We start from the raw sequence: 16,768 nt of genomic DNA, 5'->3' as shown, positions 1-16,768 counted from the left end.
GCAGGAGAGGGCACAGGCACTCACACAGGCAGCTGCAGCCATTTGCAGCTCCCAGTGCTCCTGCCCCAGCCCAGGCTGGCAGCCTGGCACTGCTTCAGCAAGGGATCTCCCTGAGAACACCCAGGGCACACGCAGGACTCCCCTGGCCCAATCCTCTCCATTCAGAGCAGCAGCCACTCTGACAGAGCAAGATCCCCACAAGCAAAGACACTGACAGACCCTGCCTCTGGGCACCCCCACCACCCCCAAAGCAGTTCTGTGCCTGGAAGAGGGAGAAGTGGCAGGACACACGTACAGACACAGCCACTTTCCTGTGTGGTTTTCCTCCAGCCTTGTCACCCTCACACACATGAACCCTTTGCATCCTGCTCTGTCACTACACTGCAGACCCTTGCTTGCACTCCCTTTGTCCTCTGGGCTGCTTCACTTCTCCCTTCACACTCCTTTCTGCCTTGATGACAGTCCATTCAGAACCCATTCACACAGCCCCAATCCCCAGTCCAGAGCCCACCACACCCAATCTACGCTGTCACTTGCACAAGTGCTGAAATCCAAACTGCACATCACCCCCTGTGTGCTGCCACACCGACCTCCAGGCCCCCACTGCTCCAGCTGGACACTGGACTGTGTCAGCCAGGACTGCGGCACAGACAAAACGTGTTCCTTCGTGTCCTCCTCTCCAAACCACCGCCTACCTCAGGCTGCTGGGCTGGCAGCAACCTCAGGCAGAGTTTGGGCATCCAAAGCCAAGCAGTGTCCAGCCAAGCAGCCATTCTAGCCTGCCTGAGCCTCTGAGTTGTTGCTCCTCACCTGTCCCATCACACCTCACAGTGGTGTGACACCAAAACTCACACCTTGAACACACAGTCATGGTGATTCTGAAACAGAAAAGCAAGACACAGCTGCCCTGAGCAGGGCTGATTACAAACCTCTGAGAGGTTCAGGACCAAGCCAGACAGAAGCATTGCATCTGGGCAGTCCTTGGGCCCCCATGGTGGAGGACACCAAGAGCATTCACTCATCAAACAGCTTTCCACATCTTGGTACACAGAGGCAAAGACAGACCTCACACACAAAAACATATAAAACATAAAAAGTTATCAAAGAATACAGGCATTGTCTAGAAGAGGATAAAGAAAAAAAAAACTATTTCTATATATACTTGGGGAGCACCAGATCGCACAGTGATGGACTAGATATAAAAAAGATAGAGACGAGTCTCAGTCCCAGCCTTTGATCACTCACAAGGGAAATGCATGTGCTGCTTTCTGGAAACCAGGACCAGACATTGTGTCCTACCTCTGCCTAAGCCCAGCTCAGCTGCAGTTTAAAGAAAAGGCCTTCTAGCCTGGTGCTTCACAGTCCCTCCCTCTCGTTTCTATTTCACAGCAGCTTTTCACAACCCTGACAGTGCTTACTACAAGCAATACAAGCTCAGCTGCAGGATTTTCTCCTTCTGGGACAGCCTAAGGTTTGGAAAATGCCTCCCTAGAAGCAACAAACTTGACTGGAGCCTGTGGCCAGAAGCTGAAGGCAGATGCTGGGCAGCAGCCCTGAGCAGTCCCAGGTCAGACCCTGTCCTGCCAGCTCCAGCCCTCTGAAGGGCTGAGGATCATTTACACCAGCTGAGTGAGCAGCTCACCAACACACAGTCCTGCTTACCAAGGCTTGCTTTCCAGCACTCTGTTTTTCTCCAGCTTCTCCCAACACACACCATGGCTGGCAGCACCCAGGCAGTGCCATGCCCCTGTCCTGGTCAGCCTGAGTGTGCCTTGGCCAGCAGATCCACAGGACAGAGGCCCCTTCTCCTGCTGCCCAGGTCTGACAAGGATTCTTTGCCAAGGCATCTCCTCAGTATGAGCGCTAAAAGGTGTTTAACTGCCCTATACTGGGTATGGCTGGGAGGGAGTTAATTAGCTTTGCTTGGTGCTGAGTTTTAGGTTTGTGACCAAAAACAAAACTGGTAGCACACTGGTATTTTAGCTACTGCCAATTGGTGTTTGCAGTGCTAAAGCCTTCTCTGCTTCTCCCCATGTCCCCAGTAAACACACTGGGGGTGCACAAGAGTTTGGGAGTGGATTACCCAAATCAACCACAAAGCTACCCTGTCCCTGTCAGCAATAAAAAGGGAGAGGAGAGATCTTGGGGGAGTTTGCCACCCTCAGCTGAGGAACTCCTGGACATCAGTCCACGCAGAGAAGGCAGTGAGTGTTTGCCTTTGCATCCCTTGTTTTCTTTCTCTCTTCCTCCACTTTCACTTATTAAACCATTTTTATTTCAACCCACACATTTTCTTGGTTTTACTCTTCCTTTCCTTTTCCCATGACCCACTTGGGAATGAGGGAATGAATAACTGGCTGTGTGGGGCTTAGCTGCTTACCAAGGCTATCCCGTAACAGGCCCAAACACTTGGCTGCACCAGTACAGGCCACGTTCACAGGCAGAGCAGAGGAAATCAGACTGAACCCTTCCAGAGGCATTAACCAGAAAGCAGCAGCCGTGGCAGAGTGAGAAGCTTGCACAATGCTTTGAGCCTCTCAGTTCTGTGACGAGAGCTCGCATCTCCAGTTCTGGAGCAGCCAAGCACCACCCCACTTCCCATCTAATCCACTGAAATACATTAGCACTCTAGGTGCAAAACCAATTAAAGCCTCAACTGATGGTTTCAGCATCCTTCCCAGCCAGACAAGAGTCTCCCATTACACAAAAACAAACCGCTTTTTCAGAGAGAAATCCATAAATGCTCACCTGAGGTGGCTACTCCAGCTGGGGAGGGTTCAGTGCCTGCACTCACTCCTTATGTCCATCATCTGTCAGCACAACAGCCAGTCCTCTAGGCAGGACTTCAGAGCTCCAGCTCAAAACCCTTGTCCGCCTTCACTAACCCATTGCCAGCTCCTGGGCAAGGCCATGTCCTCATCTGCAGGGTCAGCCACAGCCCCTGGTCACTCGTGCCACGGGCACTCACAGTGGCAGCCGCAGTCCTTTGCACACCTGGGGCTTGTCCCCTGCCCACACACACACACCAGCCTCTGCCACCCCTGCCACCCAGGCTGCTCCCGCCTTGCATGAGGCTGGGCCACACCAAACCCACCCAACGCTTCACCTGAGGGATGAACCTGGGCAACAAAGCAGAAAAGAGAGATTTGGGAAAGACACAGTGGCTTCCCAGCCTCAGCGAGACGGGCAGAGCCGCTGCCCTGCGGAGGGCCCCATTCCCAGCTCACCTCGGGCAGCACCTCTCAGATTAATTGGTTAATTGGCACGGCGGGCTGCGCACAGGAACGGAGGAAGGCTGGCTCCCTCTGCCGGCACCGGCCCGAGCAGGAGCCCCCCGCCCGCCCCCGGGAGGGCCCGGCCCGGCCCGGCCCGGCCCGGCCCGGCCCGGCCCGGCCCCGCTGCCCCGGCCCCGCCACAACCCCCGGAGCTGCCGCGACAAGGATCCAGGGTGCCCGGGATCCAGGGTGCCCAGGGAACCTGCCCTGCCTCGGGACAGTATTACTGCGGCAGGAGGTGTTCTGGAAAAAACACCGTGCCGCTAGGAAACAGCCCAGGAGGGCCGTAGCAAACGGGCGTTCGGCTGACTTTTAAAAGTTTAAGCAGGGATGTAATTTCTTAAGGACTCTGCTGATGCTCAGCTATTCCTACCTGCCATCAAAAGGTTTAGCTGTATTTCATAAGTGGGAAGGCAGCCAAGCTGAGAAAGATGGTGAAGTCCAGCTCTCAAAGCAACCCCCTCCCTCCTCACCTGTCTGTCCTCGACCTTCCAGACTCCAGTGGCAGGGAAACAATTCCCTCTCCACACAGGCACAACGCTGGCACACGTCAACAGCCGCACGCCGAGTTGGGGCCATAACAATAGCAAAGAAAGCACATTTTCACACAGCTAAAAACACTGAACAGTGAAAATAGAGGAAGATTCAAGGGTAACTCTGCAGTTTGGTAGTGGTGGGGGTGGAACAAAACAGTGTCCTGTCCCAGGTTAAGAAGATGATTTGCTCACTGTTAGTATGTCTACAACTCAAACTGATTCTCTCTAGAGAGGGTGACGAGGACAGGAGGAGGTGCTCAGAGCTTAGGAGCCACTTTTAATGACAAGGATTATTGGAGAAACAGCATTTTGGGGATTTGGGATTCCGGGAAGAAGCTGCAGTAGGAGCAGAGGGAGATAATCCCAGTATGACAGACAGAGATGCAAGGAAGCAGGACTGGAGAAAGGAGTGCAGCATCCCCAGGCACACACAGAAGTTACCATCTGGCTCAAGGGAACATCCATTCCAGAGCAGGAGGCTGCCAGAACAAGGGTCTGGCCCACAGCTTCCAGCTCTCTTCCCTCCTGGGTTGGCCAGACCAGTATGGTTTCTCTGGACCAGCCAAACCTTCATCTGTCCTCGCTGACTCTGGCCAACAGTGGGGACAGAGGCTCCATCTGCCCCACAGGCTCCCATCACGATGATCAGGCTCCCTGGCCAGCCTGTGACCTGTGAGCAAACAGCCAGCCAGGGGCACCCAGGCTCTGCCCCGAAGGCAGCAGAGGGGCACTGAGGGGACACAGCCCAGGGTACCCAGCTCCAACACCTCCCAGGTGGGCGTGGGGCCCTTCCTGGGCTGGTGTCTGCCTGCACACAGCTCACCAGAGCACAGGGAAGGGCAGCAGGGCTCAAGGAGGAGTCCAGAGACAGACGGGTGTCACCTGCAGAGGCTGTGCTGAGTCCCCAGGGGCTGCCACGCACAGCACCGGGGATGAAGCTGCCCCAAGCCTGTGGCTGCAGCACCCAGGAGGGGCTGATGGCTGCACAGAACTGGACAGCTCATCTGTGGGAATGAGCTCCCTCCTGCCAGGCCAGTATTGTGACCACATCTCACCCTCCTGCTCTGACTCTTTTGCCATCAAAACTCCAGGGAAGTGCCAGCTTACCAAAGCAGTGCTCAGCTCCTGTGTTTGCTCCCACAGCTGCTGTTTCCACATGTCTCACTCACAGCCTTGGTCTGCAGGGTGAACACCACTACCTGTACCCACATTCACACGTGGGCTCCTACCAAAAGGCGTTCAGAGCTTTCAAGGTTCCATTTATTGCCCAAGATGTTTCTATGGCGACTACCTTCACATCCCATTATTGCTGTGGAAAGCTCCTGGCCATCAGCAGCTTCAGGTGAGTTGAGGGCCTCAAGCTTCAAGTCACCTGCAGCTGTTAATGGCACTGGCTACAGCCAGTGGGGAAGAGATCAACAAAACCCCAGGTGAAGAGGCAACGGTGAGCATGGCAGTGTCAAAGAGGAGTGAGCCCATGTCTCCTTCCCTTGGTGTTCTCTGGACTACTGTAGCAGGGAGGAGCAACAAAGAGTGGCAGGGGGTGTCTGCAAAAGGGCATTGGACAAACAATTCTGCTTTCACGATTTCCTGAAGGATTTCCCAATCAGCAAAGCTCACAGAACTGCCAAAAGCAAAGCACAGGACCACTTCAGCCCAAGCACTGACTGGCCCTGGCACACCAGTGCCCCAGCAGAGCTCCCAGCTCTGCTCCCACATGGCACCTCACTAAATGCTCCTACAGGGCAGCCACAAATCCATGGGTGCTCCTGAGAAGCACCAGGCTCAGCATCACCTCCATCACAGCCACAGCTTCCATCATGAGCCAGGCAGGGCCAAATTCAGCACATGTGACAGCAGTGACAGTGTGAGACAAGCAAGGTGGCTCTGTCTGGGGAGCAGACCCTGCCCACAACAGTGTGACAGCAGTGCTAACAGGCACTTAGCCCAGAGGAGTAGGCTAAGCAGTGTGAGCTAAGGCATGGCTCTCCCACAGGAGATCTGAAATCAGGAAGTGCAGCACTGAGCAGAGTCAAAACTGAATGAGTTCTGTTTGTTTTTTTTTTCTCCAGGCTCATGGATGGCACTGCCAGAGCAAGGCAGTGAGTAAAAGCAGGACAGCAGAACAGGGCACAGCGAGCAGAGAGGAAGCAAGTGCAGATTTCCCAGACAAGAGCAGGAGGGCAGGACTGGGAACACAGAAGTGCTGCCCTTCCTGCAATGAGTATTGCAACCTTGCCTTCCGTTTAGTGAGCTATCCTGAGGTGGGGCACCCAGCAGAAAGGAGACACTTTCTGAAAAGCACCTTGATTTCCAGCTCGTAGGTGTAGCAGCAATGAATGATCCAGTCAAACCTGGCCCTTGGGCTGGAGCAGATGGACCAGCTCTGGGCTGGAGCACAGATGGACCAGCTTTGGGCTGGCTGCCTCTCCTATGCCCAAGGGTACAACTACACCTGCTTTCAAGTAGAAAAATGCAGGGGCCTCAGCTTAGCTGGGTCTGTTCCCCACCTTTTAGGCAAAGATGCCCTCTGGGAGGAATGGGGAGAGCTACCCCCAGCTGACACCGGTGTGTGCCCTCACCACCACCGAGGCTGGGTCAGCAGTGTGGAAGCAGCTGAGACAGCACCTGGAAACCTGTTTGAACACAAAAGCCATGCCCAGCCACCGAGGCACAGGCACCCTGAGACGACCCACATGCTGTGAACAGTCCCTCCTTGTGCTCCCACCTCCCAGCAGAGTCCTGTACCCCCATTTGCTGTGCATGCACCAGGAAACATCAATAGCTAAGGGAGCTCTGGGGCTGCCGTGGGCCCCACACCCAGCTGTCAGCTACACTTGCCCACTGTGTCCCCCAGGCCCTCAGAAGAAGGTGCTGTAATGCGGTTGAAGAGCTGAGACATCCATTTGCAAGGAGAATTCTAACCACACTGCAAGAGGATCTGAGGAACAGCATCACCAAGAAGATCCACAGCTAGACCTAGACCCTCTGCAGGAATCCCAGCCAGCCCTGTGGGATAGCAAAAGGCAGACACTGCTGGAGAAAGATCCACTTTTGCTACCCAGACATTGTCCTGCAGAACCAGCACAAAAATGCCATCCAACAACCATTCCCCAACAGGATAAAACAGAACTCCTTTCTTCCTGCCACAGCACAAAGGACAGTAAAAAGAAAGAAAAATGCAAGAGATACAGAGCCAGGCTAAAGTAAGGTCTGGACTAGTCTCTGAAAGCAGAGTTGTTGCAAAGAATAAAATTGAAAATTACTGTAATGTGCTGTATTCCTTTTACAGACTTTGCAAATAATAGAAAGTGATGACTAAATGAAAAAGAAACGGTGAACTAACTGGGAGGATGGGTCTCTGCAGTGGCTGCCAGCAGGAGCAGAGCCCCATGCCTGAGCCCTCCACAGCTCTCCAGAGCAGAAACCAACCCACAAACTGGACACAGCTGTGGAGACAGGTGTCCCACAGAGCTGAGCAGGCAGTGGACACCCAGCTCATGTTGTGTGAACAGCAGAGTTCAAGTCCAACCCCATACTCCAAGTCAGCAGCATTATGCTGTCAAAATCCAGCCACAAAGATTTGGGTTTTCTGCTGGGGTAGAGCGGGGACTTCCCAAGTGACACAGCACGCAGGGACATGCAGGCATCAGCCCTGAGAATGCTGCAGTAGCCAAGCCAAAGGACAGAGCTCTGTGCCCTCACCTGCAGCCAAGGGCAGCCACACACCTGAGAGCAAGGTGACCCAGGGGACCCTGCTCCTCGCAGAGCAAAGAGGACACGGGTGCTGAGGGCACGGGCAGGACGCTCCCAGAGCAACAAACAGTCTGAGGCTAAGCTGATATCCCTCCCCATCGGGCACCCCTTCCACAAAGAAACACCACGGGATAAACTGCTGGTAGAGACAAAAGAGAGCCTGAGAACAGCAAGGAGCTGTACACCGTGTCCACCTACAACCTCGGGCAAGCAATCTGCTTGGGATTCACACCCACCTCATCTTTACATGTAATTTTTCAAGAAAGCAGATCACTCAAAATGGCCTGTGCCTCGGGATATGCATGGACTTATCTGCAGAGAAGTGTCATTGCTTGTAAACCCAAACACAGTTGCATAACCACATGGTTAAAAGATAACAGCACAAATTCATACATGGCTGTATCCTTATGCACGAATACTCTTCAGCGACATGATGTCAGAAAAACCCAAGTGTCACCACGCCGCTTCTTTTTCAAACAGTTTTCCTTTACTTTTAAAATGGGGGCTTTTCAAATATAAAAAACTAATTATTTGAAAAAATAAGTAATTGTACTTTAAAGGAATAACAGCAGATTAAATCCCACCTGAAGTCCAGTTTTGTTTCAAAGCTTTCACAAACAATCTAATCCTTCTAATGAAATAAAGTCTGTGGGTTGAAAAAGGGGCTTCAAATAAACAAACATTCCCTCTGCAACATTTCCAGCCAAATTTTACTGCTATGGGATAGTGAGCACAAAAGTAAAATTTGGTACAAAAAAGCCTTGCTAGCTCAATATTATTCTTAATGTGCAAAAAAAAAAAAAAAACAAACCCAAAAGCTGACCAGACAACTAAACAACAAACAGGAAATTGTGACCCTTTTCTCAAAATTCTTAAACACAAGAAAGAACTACGACTTTTTCCATACGTGACATTTAAATCATGGAAATATAATATTTTTGGGATGGAGCTTGGAAGAATAGGATTTTAACTGTTATTTTTAACCAAAAGACAACCCTTTCTTTCCTTTTTTTTTTTTTTTTTCTGGAGGCCTGCTAGCTTCTTTTGAAAAAGAGTTTTAAAACTGACCTTGTTCCAGTAGCCACTTCTCTGTCATAGGTATGAAATCACCGTATCATATTATAAAGTGTCAATGCACCAAAAAGCAAAGGGCATTTTTTTTTTTTTTCAGAAGGAACAAAACTGGCTTTTTAACCTATAAAACAGCACATACTTTTTCTTTCATAAGCCCACCAATTTCAGCACTGTATTATTCGGCAACCAGCATTTCATACAGAGACCAAACCCCACTTGATCTGACCCTCACCTCACTGGAGCAGAGACGTACGTGAGACAAAAGTCAGCACAGAATCTGGGCCACCTTATTTAGATTTCAGCGGGCTCTACCCTGTGCTACTCTCAGGGTACTGTCAACATTTCAGGGAATTCATCAATGAGCAGCAGAACCACCTTTTGGCCTTGAACACAAACAAACACAGCACCAGCACAGAGGAACCGTTTCAGACTTAAAGCCAGAGAAACAATTTATTTTCAGCATTTAAAAACTGATGTACCAGGACAATGATCTCCAACCCTGATAATTGTTTGCTGCAAATACTCATTACCTAGTGCTCTTGAAAGAAGTAGAGAGCATTCATCAGCCTCACAGGGAAAACATGGCAAAGCCCAGGTTCTGAGCTGGGCATGCAATCTGTGAGTACAGAGACTGCAGGCTTCAGCCATGCTCTGTGCATTGGGTACTCTGAAGAGACAGAAACAGGTCCCAAAGAAGCAGTCATGAGCTGAGATTTCCTCGGTGGTATGCAAGACTGTGTTGCAACACACCGCATTTTAACAGTGCAAGTGGCAACCCAGGAGCAGGGACAGAGAGGCACATTCCCCCATTTATTTCCTCAGGCCATGCAAACAAGCTCTGGAGAACAAGAGCTCTTCGGAGCCACCCATCCTTCCCTCGTAGCCCTCTCAGGTCCAAAGGCTTCCCTGAGGTGCACTGCACTGTCGTATGAAGTTATGTCTGAACTCCTGAGCCTGCCTCTTGTCGCCGCTGTCTACACCACCACCCCTATAACGGGTCTTATTCATGCACAAAACCAGGTTAGATCAGAAGGCAGGGCAGACATCCCCAGACTGTGCAGGATGCTGAAACTGTCAGAAACCAAAGAAAAATGAAGAAGCATCAACTGCATCCCTCCACTCCCAGCCCCACTGCCAGCGCCCGCAGGAGCCCAGACGCCACAGGGTGAGCTCCCCGCCGAGAGGCACCTGGTGAGGCAGCACTGGGCCGGGGCACGCCGGGCAGCAGATGCGGCTGCAGATCCCGCTCCCAGAAGGCCTGTGCACAGCCAGTTGGGAACCACATTTTAAATGAGGAAAGTGCTAGTTTTAGAACACTTATTTTTAGTTTGTTGTTAGAAAAAAATGTGGCTCTGTGAAGAGAGATGTTACCCGGCCGGCTCGAAGGGCTCCCGCTGGGTTCCTCGGGCACAGCAGCCACACATCCACACGCGCCCAAAGCACAATCCGTGCGGAATGGGCACGGAATGGGTACGAAGGCGACGGTCTCAGCGAGAGAAATGGGGAGATGGATCTTGGGTAGGAAGGAGCCCGAAGAGAATGTTTTAAGATACCACCGGTTAAAAAAGGAGCTGCAGCTCTTCAAGCACCGGACTGTTTTAATTGGAGGGTGTGCACCGACCCGCAGCTGGCGCGGCCGCGCCGGAGGCATCAAACCTCTGGCTTCGCCCCCCGACACCAGGGAGACCGGGGCGCTCCGGGGCACCCCGGAGCCCGGGACTGCCCGGCCCGAGGCGGCGGCGACCCCGGGGCCGGGCCGAGCCCGCACTGCCCCGCGGGGAGCGCCCGCCGCAGCCCCGCCGAGCGGCGGCAAAGTTTGCGGCGCGGCAGGGACGGAGAAGTTGGGCTCCCCCGCCGCCCCCGAGCCCCCGCCCGTTCTTACCTGGGGCGGCGGCCGCGGCGGCTCCCCCGCGCCGGGCGCTCGGCCTCCCGCGGCATCCTGCGCGGCACCCGCCGGCGCGGCCCCGGCGCGGAGCGGAGCGCAGCCCCCGCAGCCGGGCACGGAGCGGAGCGCAGCCCCGGCGCCCCGGCACGGAGCGGAGCGGAGCCCCGGCAGCGGGGCACGGAGCGGATCTCAGCCTCGGCAGCCGGGCACGGAGCGGATCGCAGCTCGGGCAGCCGGGCACGGAGCGGAGCGGAGCCCCTGCGCCCCGGCACGGAGCGGATGGCAGCCCCGGCGGCAGCAGCGCGGAGCCCCGAGCGGCGGCGGCGAGCGGAGCCGGTGCCGGCACCGGGCGGGCAGGGAGCGAGGCGGGGCGCGGGCGGCGGGAGCGCGGCGGGGGCTGCATGTGCGGCGAGAGCCGCCTTCCTCCCCCTCGCTCCCTGCCTGCCTCCCCTCCTTCCCCGCCAGCCCAGCCCAGCCCTGCCCAGCCCTGCCCGGCCCGGCCCAGCCTCTGCTGGAGACTCTGAGAATGCAGCGCCGGGTCCGCGCCCCGGGCTGGCCCCGGGGCCTCCCCCAGGGACCCGCCCTAGGGACCCCGCCCGGCCCCGGGATGCGGCCCCGCAGCCCCGCGGGCTGGCGCGGCCCCCGGCGGGGCGGCGAGGCTCTGCCCGCAGCTCGGGTCCGCTCCGCACCCCGCGGTGCCCCCGCCCCGGGCATCCGCATGGTCTCCGCCGCCCCCGTGCCTTGCCGGCAGCCCCGGGGGCGGGAGCAGGGCGCGGACTGGGGCAGGGGCAGACCTGGCCACCCCCAGGTCAGGGCCAACCCTCCTGTGCCCACTGCTAAGATCTACCCCAGTGCCTGGAGCACAGGACTGAGCCGGGGTGCCAGGGCATCAGACACGGCAGGGACAGACAGCCCAGCCCACGCTTCCGCTGCCTTTGAGTGGTGCCACACATTGATGGCCCAGTGGCATCGTGGCAGGAGCTCTGTCGGGGGCTCTGGGCATTTCCGGGGCTGAGGCTGGGGCTGACTGACGCCCTCCTACTGTGCTCCAGGTGGCCATGGCCACCTCAGCACCCGCCTCAGCTCTTTGGTGCCTTCTCCAGAGTCTTGCTCGAAGCATGGCGGGAACTGTCCTGGCCAGCAGCATTTTGAGGGTACAGGGGCAGAAGTGGCAACACAGCTTGTTGCCTGCAGTAGAGTCTCACACCAGCAGCAGGATGCTGGGTGTGCAGACCAGTCTGAGCCAGTGGAAGATGGAAGCAGGAAGAAGCTCAAGGCTGGTGAGAGTGCAGCACTGTATTTGGTGACAGATAAATCTGCTCTTGCAAGTCAGGTTTTAGTCACAGCTCAGGCAAACAGACTCCAGTGGGACATTTCCCAGTCTCCACTGCCCAGACACTCACATCTTACCTGGATAAAATGCTCTCCTGTGCCCATGTCATTCTCTGTTATTTGGCCTTGGAGTTTGGCCCTGAAAGGAACACAAGAGAACACCAGAGGAGGGAATGCAGTGTTGCTCCATTTGTACAGTGCCCTGTGTACAAGACAAACAAATCCTCTGCTTGGCCAGTTTGGTGAAGAAGCAGTACTAACCCAGTAGCGGGTTGTCCACAAACTACATGGATCTGCTGCTTTTAGGCAGGTGGCCTGAAGGTGAGGGAGAGGTGGGTGGAAAGCAAAAGAGAGGCTTATAAGCACAGCATGGATCCAGGAGGAGTGTCTCTTCCTTTCCTGGACAAAAAGATGAGCAGGATGCAGACCCAGCAGCAGGCTCTGGCAGCTTTATTTCCCACCTTTGCATTGGCTAGCACAAGGCTTCCCACCATCCTACTGCTGCATGACTCCCACCCTCAAAGGCCAAGGGGACCCTCCAGACATCCCAGGAAATGCTCCACATCAGCCCCTTCAGACACAGAAGCATCTAGAAATGTCCTCAATCCCAGTGTGAGACTGAGAGACCTGCCAGCTGCAAGCACTGCTGCCAAAGTAGATCCCACTTGAGCCTGATGCTCTTGTAGGGAAAGGAGCAAAGCCTGGAGCACAGCTGCTGCTCTGCTAACACAGTCTGCAAACAGAGACTGTGTGCTCAGTGCCAATCTAGCCCTGGGACACCTGCAGGGCTCTTGTGCCAGCTAGGACACTGGGAACACCCAGATCCTTTCCCTGGGACAGCCAAGAGAGCACCTCGCACAGTGCAGGTGGAGCTGAGCCCACCTGGCTGGAAGCATCCAATAAGCTGGTGTGGTACTGGGAGGAGCTGGTCCCAGCACTTGTCTGTAGTCATGGTGCCTTTTTCCAGCCTGTTTTTGCTAAGACCCCCTTGTTCTGAGACACAAGACTTGTCTCTCCTCCCATTGCCCCCTCCCCTGTGGAACAGCAGCTCCACTCCTGATCTAGTTGAAGAGGTAGGTCCCTGCTTATCACACGTGGGTTAGACTAGCTGACCTTTAAAGGTCCCTTCCAACCCAAACCATCCTATGACTCCATGATTCCATGCCCTCTTGCTGCTGCCCTGCAGGTGCTGGTAAGGCCAGGCAGCCTGTCCCACCCAGCTTCCAGATGAGCCCTGGAGGGCACCACAACAAGGCACTGTATGACAGTCCTTCCATGACACCCAAAATCAGTGGTCCTTCAGAGTGTGCCCAGGTCACATGGCCAGGAGCAGGAGAACTAAGGACCACCCGTGACAGGATCACTGCTGTGGCTCCCCATGAACACTGAATGCAGCCTCCACAGATGTGTCTCAGCCCCTCTGAGAAGCTGACATGTCACTTTCATGTCATGTCTTGTATGTGCAGTGACAGAAGGATGGACAGGTTATCCTGTGACTTTGCTGCCATCCCCTTTATCTCCATGAGAATTTAGTCCTCATCTGGCTTCTCTTTTCCTCTTATTCTCATCACTGCTTTACCCCAGTGTTTAAATAGCTCTTTTGTATTTTTTAGCTTTCCTCTACCTGCAGCACTGTTCCCTTAGTCTGTTATACTCTCCCCATCTCATTGAGCTCCAGGCCCCTTGCTTTGTTCTCTCCCTATCTCTCCCTTTCTTTCTGCTGGTGCCTTGTTCCTTTTCTTGTTGTGATTTGTCTTCTCTGCTCTGTCCCTTTCACTCTTCTATTCTCCTTATCTCTTTTTGCTTCTTCCTCTTCCTTTTCCCAGTCTTTGCACTTCCCCCCTTCCTCTCTGTGCTTTTGTCTGTAAGGAGTTGAAAGTTAAAAGCTTTTCCAACTTGATCCTGAGCAGCTTTCCCTGGTGCTTTCATCTCCACAACACATTTGTAAAACTGCTCAGACTGAAGAGCCATGACATGAACAACTGAAGAAATATCAGAAAGAAACAGGACTCCCAACATGGAATGGAAATCTTTCTTTTCCAAAAAAATCTGTTTCACTAGCACTGAGATTTTTCTCTCCACAGCTCCTTAAAACACAACATAAAACCCATTTACCACAACATAAAACCCATTTACCAAGATTTCATTTTCCTGGCCTCATCCTCCTTCCTGGATTTCTGTAGGGGGTAGACACAGGGGTGCCTGAGAGCTCCCCATAATCTGCCAAAAAGTAGCTGTGACCAACCTGCTTTCCCTTCCTCATGTCTAACAGATCCTGCCAGGTGTGTCAATGCTGTATCACAAACTGCTACCCGGAGGGAAGTGCTGCTCACACCAGGAAAGGTGCTCTGGCTCTTGTCCAACCCTGCTCCTACTCTTCCTTCATGCAAAGATGGCAGAGACCTGGCAAACTCTCCCAGCTGATGTGTCACCCGCTCCTCTCAGCTGCCAAAAGGAGTTCTTAGCTCCTTCTCGTGTCCTGTGCAAGGTCCAACATCGTTTGTTTTGGGTATAGCAGCTGCAGACCACTTCAGGGAAATTGAGGGAATTGATGCTTTCAAACCACTTTGCTTGGTGCTCCTGTGCAGCCTGTGCTATGCAGGGCTCATGTGTGAGCACAGGAGTGTGGTCAATCTTCCCTGTGACCAGGGGCAGGAACTCCAGAGTCACCAGTGCAGATCTGTGCTGTGTCACATGGAGCAAGCCCAAGTGCTGTCTGCTTACTTGGAAATTTGTTGCTGAGAAGCCCATGAATCTTGGCTATTCTCACAACTCTGTGAGAGATTAATCTTGCTAAATCCTCCTACTCCTTCCCTATTGGAGAAACAGATTCAGCACAGGACAAGCTTTGTGACTCACCTCTCTGTTGGCAGAGCCATCTCCCATTAATCTAACTCCCTGTCTAATGTCCACATTTGGCAGGCAGGCAATCCATCTCCAGTCCAGCTCTGTCCAGGATCCAGCTCCCCTGTCAGTCAGAGCTTTCCTAACACTGGGTGCCCTGCAGGGCTTCTCCCTGGCAGGACAAGGGCAGCCTGCAGCCCCCTGCCCAGAGTGACAGCAGGGGACAGAATCTGGGAAGGATGTGCACTTGTTAGGCAGAGATCCCTGGCTGCAGTGGCTGCTGGGCTCAGCACCTGTCCTGCAGAGCTGTGTTCATTCCCTCACCACTCCCCACCTCCTCTCAGCAGAACAACAGAGGTGCACACAGCTCGGTCCCAACAGGGTCTGCTGCCCTCCAAAATTCACCCTGAAAGGAGCTGAGCACTGCGTGTCAGGACTGGCAGAGAGGGCTTTGCTCACAGAGCTGCAGCTCAGGGTGCCATGAAGATGCATGGGAGCAAGTCCCCCTGACACACTCCCTGCAAAGGGTCCCTGGGAGGTCACCTTTGCTCCCATTGTGCCTTGCAGCTACCTCTTGCCATCTGCTCGTCCGTGTCTCAGAGACACTGCCTGTCTCTGGAGGGCTGCAGTGTGGTTTGCCCTGTTACCTGTCCAGATTGCCTCCTGCCTTTACCTGGATGCTGCTCCGGTTTAGGATGGTTTAGGATGGACCCCACAGGCAGGCTGTACCACATGGCTTTCTTCACAGTCCATGGCTGTGGGAGAGGTTCTGCACCCCTTAAAAGGTCCAGCACCATGATTCCTGCTAGAAATAGGGGCACGAGCTGAAGGGAGCAGTCCTGTGCTCACATAAGTCCTGCAGAACTGGGGACACTGCAACACAGAGCGTGTCCACATGAAGATGGAGGTGACAAAACATGCTTGGGAGGGACAGAGCCCCAGCACTGCCCTGTTTGCTGGGCACACCTGAGCCAAATGCCCCAAACTCTTGCCCAGAGCCATTTCTACATGCCATCCTACATATTCAGTCAGCCAAACAACCCTGCCTTGCTGAGGTTCTTCTCTTCTGCTGTGGGTCTTTTTTCTGGGAACACTCCCACTGCCCCACAGATTCAGGCATTGCCTGTCACCACAGCCTGGCAGCTCCCCCCATCTTTATTCTCTCTGAGTACTGTGTCATTTGCAGACTCCACGGTGTCAGCCTTGTGATTAGATTCCAATGCCTTTATGAATAATTTGTTGCGCAATTATAAAGCAAATATTTAATTGAACTTTATGTAAAATTGCTTCTGCCTCTGAGCACTGAACCCCAGTTTTGGGAGAGGGCTCTGCATGACCCCATCGGGCTCTGGGTGCCCTGTGACGAGGCAAGCAGAAAATTGCCAGACCTCCTCCCAGCAGCCTGTGCCTGCTTGCAACCAGCTGGCCCTGGTGCCTCAGCTGAGCCTCTCAGGGGACCACGAGGGGGTGGCTGCGCACTGGCCCCAGAGATTGCTGCAGATGCAGCAGCTGCAGGACTGTGGTGAGCCTCCCTTCCCTTGGGAGCGTGTCCTCGGGCACAGGCAGGAGATGTGTCTCCCTCAGCCGAGCAGCAGAATGAGGCAGCTGGAGCATTCCCACAGAGTCACCAGTGCAGTGCTGGCAGAGCTCAGCAGGAAGGATGTCACTGTGAAAAATGTCTTTGTGACAAGTGGATGGCAGTCAGGTTTCAGCACCAAGATAAGGACACATGCAAAGACCCTGGGTTTTCTTCTTTCCAGTCCTTTCCCTTCCAGGACAAGACCAGAGCATGCAGTTGGAAACCTGCACTTTAGCTGACTCTTCAAGGGAAGGTATTCCTCATTGGCCATGTCTCAACAGCGTGGGACACCAGTCTGAATTGCTAACAGGAGCTTTGGAAGCAGGGTGCCCATCTCAGCACATGCAAGGGCCTGTGGTCTGTGCAGGAGCACTCAGTACCAGACATCACTCACAGGCTCAGCTGGAAGAGGCTGAACAGGAAAGGTCTGGACACACCTCGGATTGGCCATGGCATTGCCTCTGCACAGGAAAACATCTGTATCAGC

General features: G+C 54.2%; 1 protein-coding gene across 1 annotated transcript in view; it reads right to left on the bottom strand.

Annotated features, from left to right (window-relative positions):
* The window catches only part of CDH22 (cadherin 22), a 76,352-nt gene extending 65,765 nt beyond the window's left edge, over positions 1–10,587 (bottom strand). The window contains exon 1 of the mRNA XM_038159200.1: positions 10,524–10,587. The gene's annotated coding sequence lies outside the window, so the exon portion shown is untranslated. The remainder of the gene's footprint in view (positions 1–10,523) is intronic.
* Between the last annotated feature and the right edge of the window lie 6,181 nt (positions 10,588–16,768).

The sequence above is a fragment of the Motacilla alba genome, chromosome 20 (assembly GCF_015832195.1).
Source record: "Motacilla alba alba isolate MOTALB_02 chromosome 20, Motacilla_alba_V1.0_pri, whole genome shotgun sequence".
NCBI lineage: Eukaryota > Metazoa > Chordata > Aves > Passeriformes > Motacillidae > Motacilla > Motacilla alba.
The sequence above is the reverse complement of the archived record's forward strand: the minus strand, read 5'-3'. Positions and strand labels throughout refer to the sequence as shown.